This window comes from Artibeus jamaicensis, unplaced genomic scaffold, assembly GCF_021234435.1.
Source record: "Artibeus jamaicensis isolate MK-2021 breed Jamaican fruit bat unplaced genomic scaffold, CSHL_Jam_final contig_548, whole genome shotgun sequence".
NCBI lineage: Eukaryota > Metazoa > Chordata > Mammalia > Chiroptera > Phyllostomidae > Artibeus > Artibeus jamaicensis.
The window spans coordinates 3,709,811-3,729,486 of record NW_026521883.1 but is presented as its reverse complement, the minus strand read 5'-3'; positions in this window follow the sequence as shown (position 1 = coordinate 3,729,486).

Sequence of the window (19,676 nt, the reverse complement as noted above, 5' to 3'; positions counted from 1 at the left end):
CCCACGAGGGACCTTTAACATGGTGAGACTCTCCAGCCTCATCATGAAAGGCCTTGGATGCCCCAGATGAGGACACAGATTTTTCTGGACAGCGAGGACCCTTTGAGGAGGGTGTCAGGGGAAAGACTTGTTTGAGGTTTGAGAGAAATCATGGGAGCAGTGCTAGTTGAAGGTGGGGAGGGGGCAGCTGGACTAGAGAGATGAACTGAAGATGAGGCAGCTCGGAGAAAAGGGAAAAATTCAGAAGCTATGTAGGAAGCAGAATAGTAGTACTAACGCACACACACACGCACACACACAAACACGGTTGTCACCTGTGCTAAATACTGGAGGCAGGCAGTTTTGCCATACTCGGAAATATCCTTGGGCAGACTAAAAAGCTAGTTACTGCTTTATATTACAAATTGAAAGCCTACCCCACATGAATACTTTGAATATTGGCACAATGGCCACCAGCATTCTGGTCTAGCAGTGGTTCTCACCCCCACTACATACTAGAATAACCTGGAGAACGAGAAAATGGCAGTGCCTGGGCCCCAGAACAGAGCTTCTGATTCATTTGTTCTGCGGTGGGCATGGTACTATAAAATCTTTGCAAATGATACTAGCATGCATCAGGGTGGCAAGCCACCTCCGGTCTGTAGGTGAGCTCAGGCCATACAGAACAATCCAGTTCCCTGCTCCTGAACCAGCACAATCCACGCTTGGGGTGGGTTGCAACTCCAGAGTGTCCGAGTCTATTACGTCTTGTGAGAGTAACATTATTTTCCTGCCGATAAAGCTGTCAGAGAGTGGATCAGAGTTCAAGTGAGGCACCGAACTGGCTGTTTCAGAAAGTTTGAATACACCCACATCCTGGAGACTTGAGTGTTCCATGCGTATGGCTGTTTGGCTAAGTAAAAGGGTAGGGGTTAGGTGAGTATAGTAAAGTACTTTAAAGTCTCCCCGCCACTGTTTTATTTGCCTTATCACTATTCTCATGCTTCAGACAAGTTGAGCCACACACAGGGGTATCATGAAAACAAGCTAAACTCCATCCTGCCCTTTGATTTTTAAGACATGTATTCTGAGTTAATGGAGGAGGCTGACCTCTAAAAAGTTCTGCTCAGAAGCCATGAGCCACTGTGGGTGGCTCAAGAGATTAATCGGAGATCTACAGAAATGACACAGCTATAATTAACCAACTCATTGCTTTGCGTGAGAGTTTACCCACCTAGTGTGAATTGTAGTCAGTTAAGGTCTCCGCAGTTTATTGCTGTCATTACAGCAAGAAATGGATTTTGTAACAACAGACAGTTCCCAATTTAGGAAGGAATTATGTTCCTTCTAAATTTGTTTGCAATTTAGAACACGTATCCCCAACTTCCCTAACTAGCTCATGAATGACTGTTTATCCCAGAAATGTTATTAGAGGCAGTTCTTTCTTCCTGTGCGTTAGTAACCATCTATCACAGAGACCCAGGGTACAGATGAGGTAGAGGGAGGGACCCCACAATCAGAGAGGGCATGACCCCCAATAGACCAGTACTGCAGTCTGTAGGGTTTACTTCTCAGAGTTCACCCATGCCAAACTGTAAATAAAGTAGGGGAGGGGGAAGCTTCAAACAGGCCATGCCAAAATGAAAAACACTGTGAGCCAATTTCTGCCACCTCGGGAGTCTGTGAGGGGTGCTTCTGGTGTCTGCTCACCCAGACTCTGGGCCACAGTCCCGCTGCTCAGCCCCGCTCTGCCACCACGAAAGGGTGATCAGGAACTAAGCTGGCAGTTCAGACCAGGTCGCAGGCCCCCCGCACAGCAGTCCCACGGCTGCGTTTCAATAAAAGTTCATATTTACCGAACAGGAGGCTAGATTTAGCCCACAGGTTGTGGTTTGCCAATTCTTGCTTTAGAGCAATGTAACAAACCAGGGCAGACCAGTCTATAAAAGGGAACTTAGTGAATGAGATTGGTAACACTTCAAATCACAGGGGAAGGATGGACTATTCAGTAGTTAGTGCCAGAAAAGTGAGCTGTACTTTTGAAAAATAAGATTACATATCAACTCTGTACCATTCACAAATGTAAGTTAGAGCTAAACACAAAAAGTTAAAACACTAACAGTATTGTAGGTCAATAAATAAAAATATATGTATAAACTTGGGGTGGGTAAACTTTCCTAAAATAAATAAGTCACAAAAAAACGTAGTTGATGAATTTGAGTACAAAATTTTTTTAAACTATCCTGTGCAGTATCTAAAAGTAAGTGTCCCTAAAGATAGGCAAGGGTCAGGGAGAGAATATCTGCAACTTTTTAAACGAACAAACAAACAACTGCCATCATAGTATATAAAAAGATTCTGTCAATCACAATACAGGAAAAATATGGGGAAAATAGGCCTGGGCAATTCACAGAAGAAATTTTTTAAACAGCTGATAAATACATGAAAGGCTGTTCGACCTTGCTCCAAAAAACACACCGATATTTTTTGCCTATCGGCAAACTGACCAATGAATCAGCGGAAGTTAAAGCATTTGATAATATCCAGAGTTTGTAAGAGTGTAAAGAAATACAGTCTTTGATAACTTTTATTGGAGTGTAAATGAGTTAGTACAGCATTTGGTCAGACAATTTTGAGTAAAGTTAAGTTGCACCTGAGCATTTTTTTCTAGATATTTATCCTACAGAAATACAAAAGACTTACCAGAATTAATTTACAAAAGACTTACCAGAAAAAAGGATAAATTATCCGCCAAGATGGAGGCATAGGTGGAAACACTTTGCTTCCTCGCACAACCAAATCTAAAAACAATAAAGTTTTAACAACAATAAATGCAACCAAACCGCAGAAAATTGAACAACACGGAGTCCGAAAATAATGACCTGCTCAGCTAAACTGGTGAGAGGGGTGAAGCCAGCAGCAGAGTGCGGCCCTGGCGCAGGGTGGCAGGCTCACAAATTTGCGCTCAGATAAACAGGAGGGGGGGGCGAGCGGTGAAGAAGCCCTGGCGAGCAGAGAGGACCGCCATTGCTCCCCCTCTGACCCCGCCCCCACATATAACATCACAAACAAGCGACCTGGGTGGCCCCGCCCCGGTAAACACCAAGGCGCCTCTTCTCAGATGTCAAAACATGGCTCAAGAACAACTCAGAGCCCCAGAGCCAATAATTCTAAGTGATGAAGAAATAGCCAAACTTTCAGATGCACAGTTCAAAACACTGGTGATCAGGATGCTCACAGAAGTGGTTCATTTTAGTCACAAATTAGAGGAACATAGGAAGGCTAAACTAATTGAAATGAATGAAAATGCACAGGAAACCAATAGTGATGGAAAGGAAACTGGGACTCAAATCAAGGGAGTGGACCAGAAGGAAGCAAATAATGGCCGAACAGAAAAATATGAAGAAACAAGAATTCAAAAAAATGAGAGGCTTAGGAACCTCCAGGACATCTTTAAACGTTCCAACATTCAAATTATAGGGGTACCAGAAGGGGAAGAGGAACAGCCACAAGTGGAAAAATTATTTGAACAAATAATAAAAGAGAACTTCCCCATTCTGACAAAGGAAATAGACTTCTGGGAAATCCAGAAAGCTCAGAGAGTCCCAAGGAAGTTGGACCCAAGAAGGAACACACCAAGGCACATCATAATTACATTAGCCAAGATTAAAATGAAAGAGAGAATTCTAGAAGCAGCAAGAGATAAGGGGACAATCATCTGCAAAGAAGTCCCCATCAGACTGTCAGCAGATTTCTCAAAAGAGACCTTACAGGCAAGAAGGGGCTGGAAAGAAGTATTCCAAGTCATGAAAGGCAAGGACCTACACCCAAGATTGCTCTATCCAGCAAAGTTTTCATTTAGAATGGAAGGACAGATAAAGTGCTTCTCAGATAAGATCAAATTCAAGGAGTTCATCATCACCTAGCCTTTATTATATGAAACATTAAAGGGACTTACCTAAGAAAAAGAAGATAAAAAAGATGAATAGTGAAAGGAGAGCAAACTCACAGTTATTAAGAACCACACCTAAAACAAAAGCAAACTAAGAGGACAGCTAGATCAGGAGTGGAAACATAGAAATGAAGATCTCAAGGAGGGTTAGCAACAGGGGAGTGGGAGAAGGAGAAGGGGCGAGAAGGTACAGAAAATAAATAGCATAGACAGTAGATAGAAAATAGATAGGGGGAGGGTAAGAATAGTAGGGGAAATACGGAATCTAAAGAACTTGAGACACGTGTTAATGAACTAAAGGAGGGGAATGGTGGGGGAGGGGTGTGCAGAATGGAGGGGAATGAAGGGGGGAAATAGAACAACTGTAATGGCATAATCAATAAAATAAATATATATTAAAAATAAAAAAAGACTTGCCAGAAAAGAGAAATACATGTACTATGATCTGTGTTAAATAGATGCTGTCACAATCTTACCATGGTAGAGCATGCAGCAGTTAAAAATAAGTGGTTTAAAAATGCAGGCATTAAAGGATCTTTATCACATGCTGTTAAGTATGAAAAGAGGCACAGCACACTATTGTAGTTACAAAAAAAGATAAGGTATGTAATTATATGCGTGTGTTTTAACGCGGATAAGGGCATGAAAATGACCTTGAAGGATGTCTCGTAAACTAAAGTATGGGCAACTCTGAAGATGGGTGTGATTAAAGACGGGAGGAAGGGGCACTTGGCTTTTTTTGTTTGTTTTAACTCCATAGTCTTCTCTGAGAAACAAACTGACAATGCAGAGAGCAAAAATACTTTGGAGAAAACAACCTAGTAATATTCTCAGAGAGATAAAAATATTGCACTCAGAACATTGGGAAACACTGCTATAAGAATATAGATATAGAGGACTGTAAGAGCTCTTCAAAATAGGAAGCCAAAATAAATGTTCCAATGGAAGAGTTGGAAGATGAAGTGAATCTCTCAGAAAGCACAGCAAAGACATCCAGTGGTAGATGTTAGCATGCATGCATACTTACAAACAGACAGCTAATTTGCATGTGTACATGAAACGAGATCTTATGAGGAAAAAAATGCAGAACTTGAAGACATGCATTTCCAAGCTGAAAAAAATGAAAGGAATGCCTAGAAAATGAATAATAATACCAACCCAGAGACTTCACCATGAAACTTTAAATACTAAGAATAAAGAAAAAAATCCTGAAAGCTTTCATATGTTCCTCTGTTCCTCGATTGTGTGTGTGTGTGTGTGTGTGTGTGTGTGTGTGTGTTAAGACTATTTTTTGAGGACAGGGTTAGATTCACAGCAAAACTGGTGGGAAGGTACAAAGATTTCCTGTGTATGGAGATGTCTTGTATGCCCTTTGCCCCCACACAGCACAGGATTTTTAGATGAAAGAAAAGAGGGAGGGAGGAGGGAAGGAAAAGAAAGAAGGAGAGAAAGAAAGAAAGAAAGAAAGAAAGAAAGAAAGAAAGAAAGAAAGAAAGAAAGAAAGAAAGAAAGAAAGAAAGAAAGAAAGGAAGGAAGGAAGGAAGGAAGGAAGGAAGGAAGGAAGGAAGGAAGGAAGGAAGGAAGGAAGAAAGAAAGAAAGAAAGAAAGAAAGAAAGAAAGAAAGAAAGAAAGAAAGAAAGAAAGAAAGAAAGAAAGAAAGAGGGAGGGAGGGAGGAAGGGAGGAAGAAAAGAAAAGTTAGTTATATACCAAGAATCAGAACACAGAACATAATCTCAGTGTGTTCACTGTAATACAGGAAATGGAGAAAATGAATACTGATTTAAAAGTCCTGAATAAAATTATTTTCAACCTGTATTATATAATGAATTAATCAAGTATAAAAGTACAATAAAGACATTGAAGTTTCTATTTATTTTATTTTTTATTGTATTTTATTTATTATGCTATTACGGTTGAACTGATTTTCCCCCTTTGCCCCCTCCACTCCCTCAAGCAATCCCTCCACCATTGTCCATGTCCATTGGCCATGTGTATATGTTCTTTGGCCACTCCATTTCCTATACTGTACATCCCCACAGCTCTTCTGCAACTACCTAGCTGCACTCCTGAATCCCCTCACCTCCTCACCCATTCCCCAATGCCCTCCCTCCCATCTGGCAACTATCAAAATGCTCTCTGTATCAATGCTTCTGTCTCTGTTCTTCTTGTTTGCTTAGTTTGTTTTTTTTAGATTCAATTGTTGATACATTTGTGTTTATTGACATTTTATTCTTCACAGCTTTGATCTTCTTTTTCTTAAATAAGTCCCTTTAACATTTTGTATAATAATGGTTGGGTGACAATGAACTCCTTTAGTTTTTTCTTGTCTGGGAAGTTCTTTATCTACCCTCCGATTCTAAATGATATCTTTGCTGGGTAGAACAGTCTTGGCTGCAGGTCCCTGCTTTTCATGACTTTGAATATTTCTGTTGAATCCCTTCTAGCCTGCAGAGTTTCTTTTCAGAAATCAGCTAGAAGTCTTATGAGAACTCCCCTGTGGGTAACTAACTGCTTTTTGCTTGCTGCTTTTAAGGTTCTCTCTTTATCTTTAACCTTTAGCATTTTAATTATGATGTGTTTAGGATTGGGCCTCTTTGCATCCATCTTGTCTGGGACTCTCTGTGCTTCCTGGACATGCATGTCTATTTCCTTCACCCAATCAGAGAAGTTTTCTTTCATTATTTTTTCAGATAGATTTCCAATTTCTTGTTCTTTCTCTTTGCCTTCTGGCACCCCTGTGATGAGAATGTTGGATCTCTTTAAGTTGTCCCAGAGGCTGCTTATACTATCCTCATTTTTTTATTCTTTTTTATTCTTGTAGTTCTAATTGGTTGTTTTTTGCTTCCTTATGTTCTGAATCATTTATTTGATTCTCAGTTTCATCCACTCTGCTGTTGTTTCTCCATAAATTGTTCTTTATTTCAATTAGTGAATCCTTCATTTCTGACTGGATGTTTTTTATGCTGTTAAGGTCCTCACTAAGTTCCTTGAGCAGCCTTATAACCAGTGACTTGAACTCTGCATCTGATAGATTTCTTTTTTTTAAATTTTTTTATTGATTATGCTGTTACAGTTGTTCTATTCCCCCCCTTCATTCCCCTCCACCCTACCCCCCATCCCCACCATTACCCCGTTTAGTTTATGTCCATGTGTCTCAAGTTCTTTAGATTCTATATTTCCCATGCTATTCTTGCCCCCCATCTATTTTCTATCTATTGTCTATGCTACTTATTTTCTGTACCTTCTCCCCCCTTCTCCTCCTTCCACTCCCCTGTTGCTAACCCTCCTTGAGATCTTCATTTCTATGTTTCCACTCCTGCTCTAGCTGTCCTTTTAGTTTGCTTTTGTTTTAGGTGTGGTTGTTAATAACTGTGAGTTTGCTGTCTTTTCACTGTTCATGTTTCTTTAACTTCTTTTTCTTAGATAAGTCCCTTTAGCATTTCATATAATAAGGGCTTGGTGATGATGAATTCCTTGAATTTGATCTTATCTGAGAAGCACTTTATCTGTCCTTCCATTCAAAATGAAAGCTTTGCTGGATAGAGCAATCTTGATTGTAGGTCTTTGGATTTCATGACTTGGAATACCTCTTTCCAGCCCCTTCTTGCCTGTAAGGTCTCTTTTGAGAAATCTGCTGACAGTCTGATGGGGACTCCTTTGTAGGTGACTGTCCCCTTAGCTCTTGCTGCTTCTAGGATTCTCTCCTTCATTTTCATTTTGGCTAATGTAATTATGATGTGTCTTAGTATGTTCCTTCTTGGGTCCAACTTCTTTGGTACTCTCTGAGCTTCCTGGATTTCCTGGAAGTCTATTTCCTTTGCCAGATTGGGGAAATTCTTCTTTATTATTTGTTCAAATAAGTTTTCCACTGGTGGCTGTGCCTTTCCCCCTTTTGGTACCCCTATAATTCGGATGTTGGAGCATTTAAAGATGTCCTGGAGGTTCCTAAGACTCTCATTTCTTTGAATTCTTGCTTCTTGACTCTTTTCTGTTTGGCCATTATTTGCTTTCTTCTGGTCCACTCCATTGATTTGAGTCCCAGTTTCCTTTTCATTGCTATTGGTTTCCTGTGCAATTCCATTCATTTCTATTAGTTTCGCCTTCATATATTTGTCTAATTTGTGGCTATAATCAAGCAGTTCTGTGAGGATCCTGATGACCAGTGTTTTAAACTGTGCGTCTGAGAGTTTTGCTATTTCTTCATCGCTTAGATTTATAGGCTCTGGGGCTTTGAGATCTTCTTGAGCCATTTTTGGTCTGTTCTGGCCCTTTAAGTGTGAGAAGTAGTGCCTTGGACTCCCAGGTTGCTGGGTTGTGACACTGTATGTGGGGGCGTGGTCAGAGCGGGGAAATGGCGGCACCCTCTGCTGTTTCACGACACTAGGTGAGGAGCAGAGGCTCAGGTGGTTCACCTGGGCCGGGCCACTCAGAGTCGCTGGGTTATGACGCTCTATGTGGGTCAGAGCAGGGAAATGGCGGCGCTCTCCCTGCCGCTTGCTGTGGGGACCGGCTGGGTCCCAGTCCAATCGCCCACTCCCTCGCTTGTCTATCCGCGCACCAATGCACGACCACAGTCAACCCGCAGCCCTGCTCCCTCGCTGTTTCCCCATGGTTGCTCGCTTGGTGGCTGGCTCAGTCGCTCACTAGGTCCAACCCTGCACCTGAATTCCACGAGCCTGAGTCCGTCTGACCGAGTTTTCCTGTGCAACCCCGCTCCACCAGCTGCTGGTTTCGCCCCTTACCGGTCAGACTGAAGAATTTGTTGTTAACAGACTTCCAAAAAGTTCAATTTTCTGTGTTCTGGCTGTGTTTTCTGTTGCTAATATTTAGTTGTCTCTAAACTTGGTTGTGTGAGAAGGCACGGCTCATCCACCTATGCCTCCATCTTGGCGGAAGTCAACTTGCATCTGATAGATTTCTTATCTCCATTTTGTTTAGATCTTTTTCCATACTTTTAATCTGTTCTTTCATTTAGGCCTTTTTTCTTTGCCTCCTTATTTTGGCCCCCCTGTGTTTGTTTCTATGTATTAGGTAGAGCTGCTTTGACTCTGTGTCTTGGTAGTGTGGCCTAATGTAGTAGGTATCCTGTAGGGTCCAGTGGCACAGCCTCCCCTATCACCCAAGCTGAGTACTTGAGGTATGCCCTTTTTGGGGCTGAGTACACCCTCCTCTTGTAGTTGAGCCTTGGTTACTGTTGGCATGTCAGTGGAAGGGATTTACTCAGGCTAGTCAGCTGCAAGGACTGGTTATGACTGTTGACCACCAACCTCCACCACCCGTGGAGGACCGGCTGGGCAGGGACCGGGTGGTGGTGCTCTGATGTAGTCTGTAGCTGTGCACTGGGTGCACTGACCTTGGGGTTTCCCAGGTGGTACAGGTGAAGGTCAGCCCCCACCTGTGTTCTGCCAGGGGCCACCCTGCCTGAGCTATAAAGCAGTCTGAGATGGCTGCTACTTGTGCTGGGCCTGGAGATTTCCAGGTGAAGCCAAGCAGTGAATCTAGGCTGGCTGCTGCTAGAGCTGGGCCTGGGGGCTCACTGAGGCCAGCTGTTGCTTGTTTGATAGAATTTAGGAAATTGTACAGCAGGAGCCAAGACCAGCCATTCACATAGAAAAGCAGCTTGGGTGGGCCTGTAAGTTGGGTGGGGCAGAATCTCTGGGGATCTCCAAGGCAGATAAAACAGTGTTAGCCAGGTTGATGGAGTCTCTGGTATGTCATTGGCTTGCTGGCTCTATTGGGGGAGGGTTTAAAAAATGGACAACAGCCTAAGCTCACCTTAGTGCCAGACACCTCAGTTTCTCCCTGATGCCACTGATGCCTTTCAAACAGCTACACCAGTGCTGGAGCTCAGAGGGAGTAAATGCCAGTAGGTGAGTCCATATGTGGGTTTTTTAAAGAGGAACTGCTTGGGATTCCAGCAATTTCTTTTACCAACTCATTCCCTGCTGGCTTTGGCAGCAGCCAGAAGCTGTCAACCCTTTGGCAGAAGTTGGCAGCCAAACCCTGGGCTGGGGAGCCTGGTGTGGGACTGGCACTTCTCACTCCTGAGATATCCGTCCTGAATTTTTATCCACCACATGTGGGTGAGGGACCAGTCTGTTCCATGTCTGTGCCCCTCCTCTCAGTCCAGGCGGATGTGGTTTCTTTAATTCTGTAGTTGTCAGACTTTCATTCGACTTGATTTCTGATGGTTCTGAGTGATGGTTGTTCTATATTTTAGTTGAAATTTTGATGTGGTTGTGTGAAGCAGTGAGCTACATCTGCCTGCCCTACCTTCTTGACCAGAAGTCCCCCAAGACATTGCAGTTTTTAAAAATTATCTCTAATAGTTTTTTTTCTCAGAAAGCTACTGAAGTAATGTTCCCAGAAAATGGGGGAGTAAGTTTAAAAGGAAGATAGATATGAGATCTAGGAAACAGCAGCCCCAGTGCAGGAAGAAGCAATGGGAAGACGTGGGTTTAAAGCCGAACAGTCAGTCCACATAGGAGCAGGGAAATGGAGGTTCCCAAGAGGAGTGTCTTTGGGGTGGGGTTGGGGGTGGGAGCATAGAACTGATAAATCACTCAATGCGTTTGACCAAGCAGAACATGGTACTGAGAGGGCTCTTGGAGTTCTGTGAAGAACATGAGAAATGATGATATATACATAGAATAACTGAACTAAAGGAGGAAATTATTAGCACTGAGAACAAAAAATTGAAGAAAAACAATCATAGCATCTACAATTGGCTCAACAATTAACATGTCCAATCATAGTATAAATGATGTTATAATATTGATTTAATAAAATATATGCCATAACTATGGGAAGGAGAGGGGAATAATTCTGGGTGGGGTGGTGAGAGAGAGCCAATGAGTGTATGAGTACTAACTTTTTATCTTCAATAGGAAGTTGAGAGATAACATCCCAAACTGAAAACGCAGGACACACATATAATAAGACTGTGACTTAGAAATACAGAGGTAAATATTCGTCTTCTAAGACTACCTCAAGAGTTGAAAGTGTTAGCATCTGGGGAGGGAAGGAAAAAGAAATTGCTTTGTTTTGGGGTTAGAGGCTTTGCAGTACATTTGACTTTTGAATTACGTAGGTGCATTACTTTAAAAATGATTTTAAATTTATTTTTAGGATGATAAAAATTGTTTCAGTTACTAGCATAGAACCCTGAGTTCCCAGAGGCTGTAAGGAGAAAAGGACCAGCAAAGGGAAGCAAGGTGTTTTGAGCAGCGGGCTGGTAAATGTGTCTCCAGGGAGCAGGGCACGTGGGCGCCAAGCCCAGGAGATAGAGTGGAAGAGTGAAGCCGTTGTTCCTTTGGATGTGGGCTCTTCCTGACAGCGCAGGCAGGCTATTCTGGGAGGTGTTGAGATATTAATGAAAAGGGCTTTGGAAAGCCACAAGGGAGTTGTTTGTAGTGAAAGCGCCAGAAGGTAGGGAGGATCTTCCTGCCTCCCTGCACACTGGGAAGCGTGGAGTTGATGCCCAGTGAAAGTGATCTGGCTCCCGTTTCCCTGGTGAGAACAGCCAGCAGATGAGTGTCTGGTAACCCAAAGCCTTTATTGAATCCGCCCAAGCTGATTGTTCCACCTGGCGTGAGGCTGGAGCTGACTTAGGTTTCAGCCACGGGTCTCTAGGGACTGACGGACAAACTGTGGGGCAGGAGACTGAACCTGATGCCTGGTATTGGAGTCGGGGTTAGAGACACAGAGGATGTCAGGATGGAAGGATAGCTAACTAGGAGATTGTTGATCGGTCTATCCCTACCTAGTTCAAGGGTTCACAAGCCCAAATGATTACCAGAAGTTCCAGCCTGGCTGGTGTAGCTTCGTGGATTGAGCATGGGCTATGAACCAAAAGGTTCTATTGCTAGTTCAATTCCCAGTCAGGGCACATGCCTGGTTTGCAGGCCGGGTCCCCAGCAGGGGACACATGAGAAGCAACCATTCATTGATATTTCTCTCCTTCTCTTTTTCCTTCCCTTCCCCATACCCTAAAAATTAATTAATTAATTAATTGTTTTTTTTAAAGTTCCAAAGAAGCTTTTAAAAAAGATAATTTCTGGGCCTCGCAACATGTTTACTGATCAGAACTGCTAAGGGTAAGGCCCAGGACTTCTGATGAACCCGCTCATTCTTCTACCTACTCCCGGAAGCTCCGTGGGTCAGCTCCAGACCACTCCTGCGTTTGGCCCTAAGTCAGTCAATCTTCTCTCTGTGCGAACGGTTTTTCTTCTTCCCACTTTATAAGCAGTTCAGATGCAGAAAGAACTTTCTGAAGCTTAGGGGTAAAAGTCTGCTTTTGGCCAGTGGTTGTGCAGCATCCGTCTGTTATGGATCTGTGCTGCAGGCAAAGCAGGTGCTTTCCAGGAGGAGTGGAAGCAAAGCTCTTCTATAGATTGTTATCATTTTTATTCTCATTGTCCATCTTCAGTGAGAACCTCTGAAAGGAGACGAGGAGGTTCAAAGACAAATATTTACTCCTCTTCGACAGCACTCGAGGTCTGAGAGGTGGGCAGGGGACCATTCAGGGCTGGCCAGGCTGCTGGGCTTTTGCCCAGCAGCAAGAGATGGTACCCCCAGATGACAATGGCTGCATGGGCCGCATTTGGTTGTGGAAGACATGAGCTCTGCTCTGAGAACACATTTCTTCTTCTTGCTCAGCCTTGGGATAGTACAAAAGGAATTCTAGAGAGCCAAGGGATTTCCGGACAATGAACAGAAAGAAGCTCTTTCCCCAAAAGACTGGACATGAAGTAGGAGCTGGAATTTTTAAAAATCTGAGTTTCTAGACACTGTATCTAGATTATTGAGACCTCCATAGATAATCTTCCCCTTGACGTTTGGTATTTGTAAACCCAAAGGTTTCCCCACCAAGGCCAATAGATTTTCTATGATGAAGATAAATGGTAAACTTAGAAATCGAGGGATAGCAGAGTCTTAGCTCTAAAAATTGCACATGAGAACAGAAACTACTTCTTGCTCACAGCTGTGTCCTGAGGAACTAGCATCATGCCAGCATAGAAAAGGTACTCAGTAAATGTTGAATTAAGCAATGAGTGAAAGTTCTGTAGCCATGGGCCAAGGTGCCAGGTAGGCTTGGTAAAAACACACGCAGGTCCTCTCTCCCCGGAATACTCTTCCTCTGGTCTTTCTCTTCATTGCACTCCACGGCCCCACCTCAGAAAGTTCTTCCCTGAACACTCCATCTGCTGTTGACTTTTTCACTGCGGCTCTCCTACATAACCCTATTTGTTTCTTTAACAGCACTGGTCACAACCTCCAACTCCCTGATTCACCGTTTCATTTAGATGTTATTCTTTGATTATCTGCCTCCTACACCATAAAGTCAGCACTGTGAGGCCAGTGACCTCATGAATCTTGCTTAACCCTCCCACAGCACCTAGATCAAGTTCATGGTCAGCAGGAACTCAATGAATTTGAGTTGAATGAATCTAGTGAGAGAGAATTTTTCTCAATTCTAAAGCATCCTTTTCAATGATTCTGGAATTGGGCTACACCTTACAAGTGGATGTGCATATCTGATGTTACATGTTGCTTCTCTTCTCCCTGAAAAGCTGTTAGTACATCAGGCTGCTCATGTTGTAGATGGCTCTTAGCACCAACAAGGACAAACCAGGATTATCTTGGGCAGAGAGCGTAGCTGCCTCTAAATCCAGGATGCTTTTTCTGAGCAATGAGGAGGAGGGGGGCACCTCACAGGGGGAAATAAGGAAACCAGTGCCCAGAACAGGAGCATGAAAAGCATTGGATGCAGGCAGGGCCAGCTTGCTGTGGTCTTCATCCTGCCCCGGGCATTCAGAACTCTCCTCCATCTCTAGCCTCTTCATCCCACATTTATCCACATGGCCAGAAGTAGCCGGATCACCTCCAGTATGCTAGAGATCACACCTGTCACCTCAGGTGTGCCAGAGGTCATATTTCTGATGGTCTGCAGCCCTGAGGACTCTGCGTGCTGGAGTCCTGGACACTGCACAAAGTCAAAGCCTCTGCTCTGGGACTGCCCTGGGTTTGAACAGCTGCCTAAAGCATTGTCTGTCAAAGTGTGGCCCTGCACCACCTGCATTGGAACCACTTAAGAGTCTGCAGAAAATGCAGATTATTTTATTCAATTCCTCCACCCCAGAATTGGCCTCCACAAGCAGGGCTCAGAGTCTGCTTTTTAATAAGCTTCCCCCCTCACCCTTCTTATTTCTGAGGTGAGTAGCTCTCAAGTTTAACAAATGGATAGGAGGGAATGATTCACTTGGGGACTAACCCAGCTCCTGACAACTCTATTACAAATGGGAAAGGGGTCCCACAGGCCACTGCTGGGTCAGCCTGGCCAAGTGTGGGTGAGCTCTCAGGCACAAGGGGTAGGGCCTGGGGGGAACAAGGACAGAGCTCTGCTTTGGGATGTCCACTGCCTATTCTTAGCTGCAGACTGACCCCTGGTGGGCAACGAGTGGTTTGGTAGGAAGAACCCAGAGCCTTGGGCTTTTCAGTATTCTGGGGGAAAGTGAGACCCTTATAAACTCCACCTGTGCTTTGCAGCAGCTCAGTTGCCACGTCCGGGATGATTTGAGGAGGGGGTGATAGGCAGGTCATGGATTTCCCGAATTCCATTACGTATTCATCTTGTTGGCACACTACCCCTGAGTGTCTGCAGGCAGCACTCTACCTGCATTTCTGCATCTCATCCGAGGGGGCCAAGGGAGAGAACAAGGAGCAGGTGAGTGTTTGTAAAAGTGGTGGCCAAGGTGAGAAAACTGGCAACCAGACACAGGGAGGCTGCGGCTTCTGCTCTGCACGCTGATTGACGCCTTTGCTCATTAGTCTAGATCCAGCCCTGCTGTGCCCTCCCCCCCTCCCCCGCTGGCACACCTGGGGCTGGAATGAGCGGGCTGCCCTGCTGCTGCAGCCCTTTCTCTGCCCCTCTGGGTCTGGGTCTCCACGTAGGGATGCTAGCTGCTCGACTTCCTGCAGCTCAGTCCCTGCCAGGATGCAAGTGGTCATAGAAACAGGTCATTTAAAGATGTCTCCCAGTAATATAACATCCTAATTTTTTTCCCTTTTAATTCTTGGGAATTTATAACCAACTGAAACAGATCACTTGACTTTACTGATGAATAATAATATATTCTGTATTCCCAGAACTGAAATACAGATATACCTCAGAGATACAGAGGGTTCCTTTCCAGACCACCACAGTAAAGCGAATATCACAATAGACAGTTGTATCTCTTTGCTGGTGGGGTGTTTTGACTCCAATTTGTAAAAACCCAACATCTGTTTTTTTTAAAAAAAGCCCAACAACATCCGTGAGACGCAATAAAGTGAAGTGCAACGAAGTGATGTATGCCCATGTGGCACCAAAATCAGGAAGTTATTATTCTTTTGCCACAAAGAAAGATTAGTTAGTGTCACAGGGTGACAAACAGAGAAGGGAGAGCTTGACAGGAGAGACGGGGAGGGGGAAGGGAAGTGCCGCCTGAGAGTCAGGAGCCTGTACTGCTGTCGGGCTGACGGGGGTGCAGTCCACCTACTCGGTCCCTGGACACCCTTTCCAGGAGCCCTCCCTGAGGCAGGCGTTGTGCTGGATGCCGGGGAAGGCACAGAAAAGCAAGACCTGTGGCTCCTGCCCTCAGGTTATTGTCAGTCTTGTGGGAAGCGGTGGAAAAGACATTGAAAACAAAAATGATCAAACTACTTAGGCTATAAATCTATGTGGCATGCGTAGCTTTTTAATTTGCTGCATGATCATGATCATCACTTTCATTCGTAGAGTGTATAGAAGCATACATAATCCTCACAATAATTCTATGATCGGGGAGGTCCTATTATTGCCCATTTTGTAAACAAGAAAATTGAGTCCTTAGGGAGGTCAGAGTGTGCCAAGGTCAAATTGCTGGTAAGTGATGGAGCTCCTACTGGAACGGGGTCAGCCTGGGATCCAGAGTCCATGCTCCCTCCACCGGGTGACCCTGACTCCACAGTCTTCCACCTCTAATCTTGTTTTTGCTGGTCTCTTGTTCAGAGTCAGCTTCTCACCCTCTCACTTACGAATTATCTCTGCCCACTTCCCCTCCCTTCCCTCCCGTCTCAGAAGATAAGGCACACACCCCTTGTCAAAGCTCATGCATCACTCCACACTTCTCCAGCCCTCGGGGCCACGTCCACTCACTGCTCTTCTCCTGGACCTTCTAGTTCTCAGCTGCTACTCCTTCTTTCTCCTCAGCCTCTTCTTTCCTAAACAAACCTGCAGACAAATAAAACACAGCAAAACGAAAACTTCCTCTACCCTCCATCCAGGTTGGCCCCGTCCAGTCCCCACACCAGGGGTCTCCACCCCACCACGCACTCTCCAGGTTGTGACTGCACCTGTGGGTGGCTGTCTCCCACATAAACACTGCTGGCCTAGATGCCCCCTAGCTTCGGCTGTGTGTGTCTACCGCTGGTCATCTCCACCTGGATGTCCTCTGAGCAGTTCAGACTCAACATCCGATTTTTATCACCTTCCTTCCAAATCCACTCCTCCTTCTGATGCCACCGTCTCCTACCACACAAGCTAGGAAGTTAGGAGTCACCCTTGACCCCTCGAAATCAGTTAATAAGTTCTCTTCAGTGAGCCTTGTACGTACTCCTCTCTGGATCTTTGTCACTGTCCTGGTCAAGCCATCATCACTTCTTGCCTGAATTACTGTAACCACCTCCGAGCTAATTTCCCGACATACAGGAATATCCTTCCTAAAAATGCCACTCACTTTCGTGGTTCTTTTTACAATGTGAACCGTCTTCATCCCACTCTTCTGTGGTTGTCCACCACTCGGACAGGAGCCCCAGCGTTCTAACACGGCACACGAGGGCCCTGGGACTGGCAGCTGCCTAGTGCAGGGGCTGTTTTCTCGAGGACTCGCTGCATCTCACTCTCTGGCACAACGGAACTGCCTCGGGTGTTGCCTGCATTTTGCTCTGCCTCCCTTCCACCCCTCAGGCGCAGTGCGGTCCAAGGAGAATGCCTTTCCTCAACCCCCGATGGCTGAGCTAACCCCGACTCATTCTCTGGGAATCATCTCTAAACCTCCTTCCTCACCCCCTCGGGTTTATATTGCAGTTGTTTGCCTATGTCTCTGTACCACATTTCCTCAAGACTTAATAGGAGAGGTGATGATGGCAAATGATGGCAAAAAGTACAGGGCTTCTTTTTTTTTTAAGATTTTTTATTTCTTTATTTTTAGAGAGGGGAAGGGAAGGAGAGAGGGAAACATCAATGTGTGATTGTCTATTGTGTGTTCCTACTGGGGACCTGGCCCGCAACCCAGGCATGAGCCCTGACTGGGAATTGAATCAGTGACCCTTTGGTTCACAGGCTGGCACTCAATCCACTGAGCCACACCAGCCAGGGCAAGTGCAGGGCTTCTGATTACCTTTGGCAATCAAGATATCCTCTTGTTTACAAAGTGAGGTGTATGAGCTACGGAGGAGGCATTACAAATGCATTAGGTTCCACAATGTGCCTTTCATAAGCTGTTCAGTTTGTATACGAGAGGAAGGACGTGAGGAGAAGACGATCACCCCGTGTGCAGAGGGACTGATGGAACCCTGGCCCTGAGAACCGGCAGGGCGCCTGCAGCCCGGCACGGGTGTGTCTGAAGTGAAATGGAGATTGAAACCCACTCCTACATTCCTCCATGGGTATAACAGCAACAATGACAACGTCCGAGGTGAACACATAGGAGCAGAGATCGTGAGGAAAATGGGAAAAATGTGCCCTCACCGTTATGAGAAAAGAGTTATGGAATTACTCTCACATCTTTATAGGAGGAAATTGGAGTTTTTAATGCTTAGTTAAGGTTCAAATAAACCCAGGATTGGGAACAGAGACTGCTTGCCTAGTCCATTTTAACCTTACGAACTCTGACAAGAATATGACCACAGGGGGAGGCACCAAGGCCAAGTACAAACACCAAAAAGGCAAGTCTTAGGACTTGTAACCTATTCTCCAGATTCTCCCCACAATAGTCTCCCCTTCTCCCACTATCTCCTGAGCCGCAACGGAATGTCCTTTCATAATCTTTGTCTTTTTCTTACCAGATTAAGAGTGAGGAAGACAACTCTTAAAACATGAAGGTACTTTTCATCTGATGTGAAACATGCCTGCTTTCAGACTGCCACTGCCTTGCTAGGGTTTCTCTTCTAAAATAAAAGAGTTGTGTGCCATCTCGTGGTTAATAGCTGCCACTGCAACAGTTATGCACCCATGGCATCCTGCCCAGTCCAGCCACCAGGGTAACTCAGTGTAAAGCCCTAGAAAGGCTTCTGGTTCAGGGGCAGTTGCAATTAGACAATGCACCGTGGGAAGACACCAGGGGCTAAACTAGTAATTAATAACATTGGGTTACAGTCCAAAGGGATTTTTTTCTGGTCTCTCACCAGTATGATGATTTCATCTCTAGGTGCCCTTTTCCCCTAGTTAATGAGTTCTGATTTATAGTGGCTTAAAAACAAAAGGCCTTGTACAGTGGCAAGAACAACAGAATGAGAGCTACGACACCTGGTGCCTAATCACCCTTCTGCCACAGATGGGTGAGCTAGCAACAGAATACAGTAGAAGGGGCATTGGCCTGGGGCCAGGAGGTGCCTACCCAAGTGATACTACAAGGTAGCAGTAGGCTACCTTAGGGAAACTGAGCTTTCCTTGTGCCAGGTGCTGTCCAAGGTACTTTTCACGTTTCTTCAGCTCCTTCTTCATAGCCAATCTACTGGGCAGTGGTTCTACAACTGAAGAAACCGAGGCTCAGCACCGATGAGTGGGCTGCCCATGGTCACAGACCCAGTGAGTGATGATGAGTCGGGGTCAGATCCGAGATCTGACTTGAAAGCATACAGTCTTTCTTTGTTAAAACCCATGTATTTTATAATGTTTTATCACCTGAGTGTGTGCGTGTGTATATAGGGGGTACACATGCAGGCCAGATGGCTTGAATTTCTTGTGTCACTTGATGGTCGGGCAAGCCGTTTGCACCCGAGCACTCAGCAAAGCTACAGGTGCTGTGTTGTTGCTTTGTAATTCCCTGTGTTCCCATTTTTTCCTCATCCGACTTTGCTTATAAAGGCATTTTAAAAGATTAAAGTGCCCAGGCTTCAAAAAGCATGCCCTTTGATTTCTGAAGATAAAAGATACAACCTAGAGAGAGCCCTGTCTGAGGGACATGAAGTCCTTCCCAGGGAGGACAAGGTGCCCTACCTGCACCTGATGCGGTACCTCCCAGAGGGCTGTCGCTGCCGGGTCTCACCTGATGCGCCGCCTTGTGACATGTTGATTGTGATTGTCGCTGTTTGATCCCTGAGAGAACTCAGGTACAGAGAGGTTAAGAGTCTTGTTCAAGATCCTACAACGATGACTTGAACACAGGCCTTTTTAAAAATAACTTTTTTGAAGTATGATTGACACACAATAGACCACATAAAGTAAAATCTGATACGTTTTGACATGTGTAACATGACACCATCACTACAATCACGATCATGAACGAGTGTGGCTCTCTCTGGAGCACACCTGCACTTCCCCCCACCTCCTCCTTTTTCCCAGGTGTGTTTTTCTTGCCTCTCTCTTTCTCCTAAGATCCAAGGGCCTTCCTTTTGGCCTCTAAACTTGTTTCCTGAGCCCATTTCTTCAACAGCTCACTTCTTCTACCTCTGTGACCTTCTAATAAACTTTCTCATATAGTTCGAGTCTTGGCTTTGAAT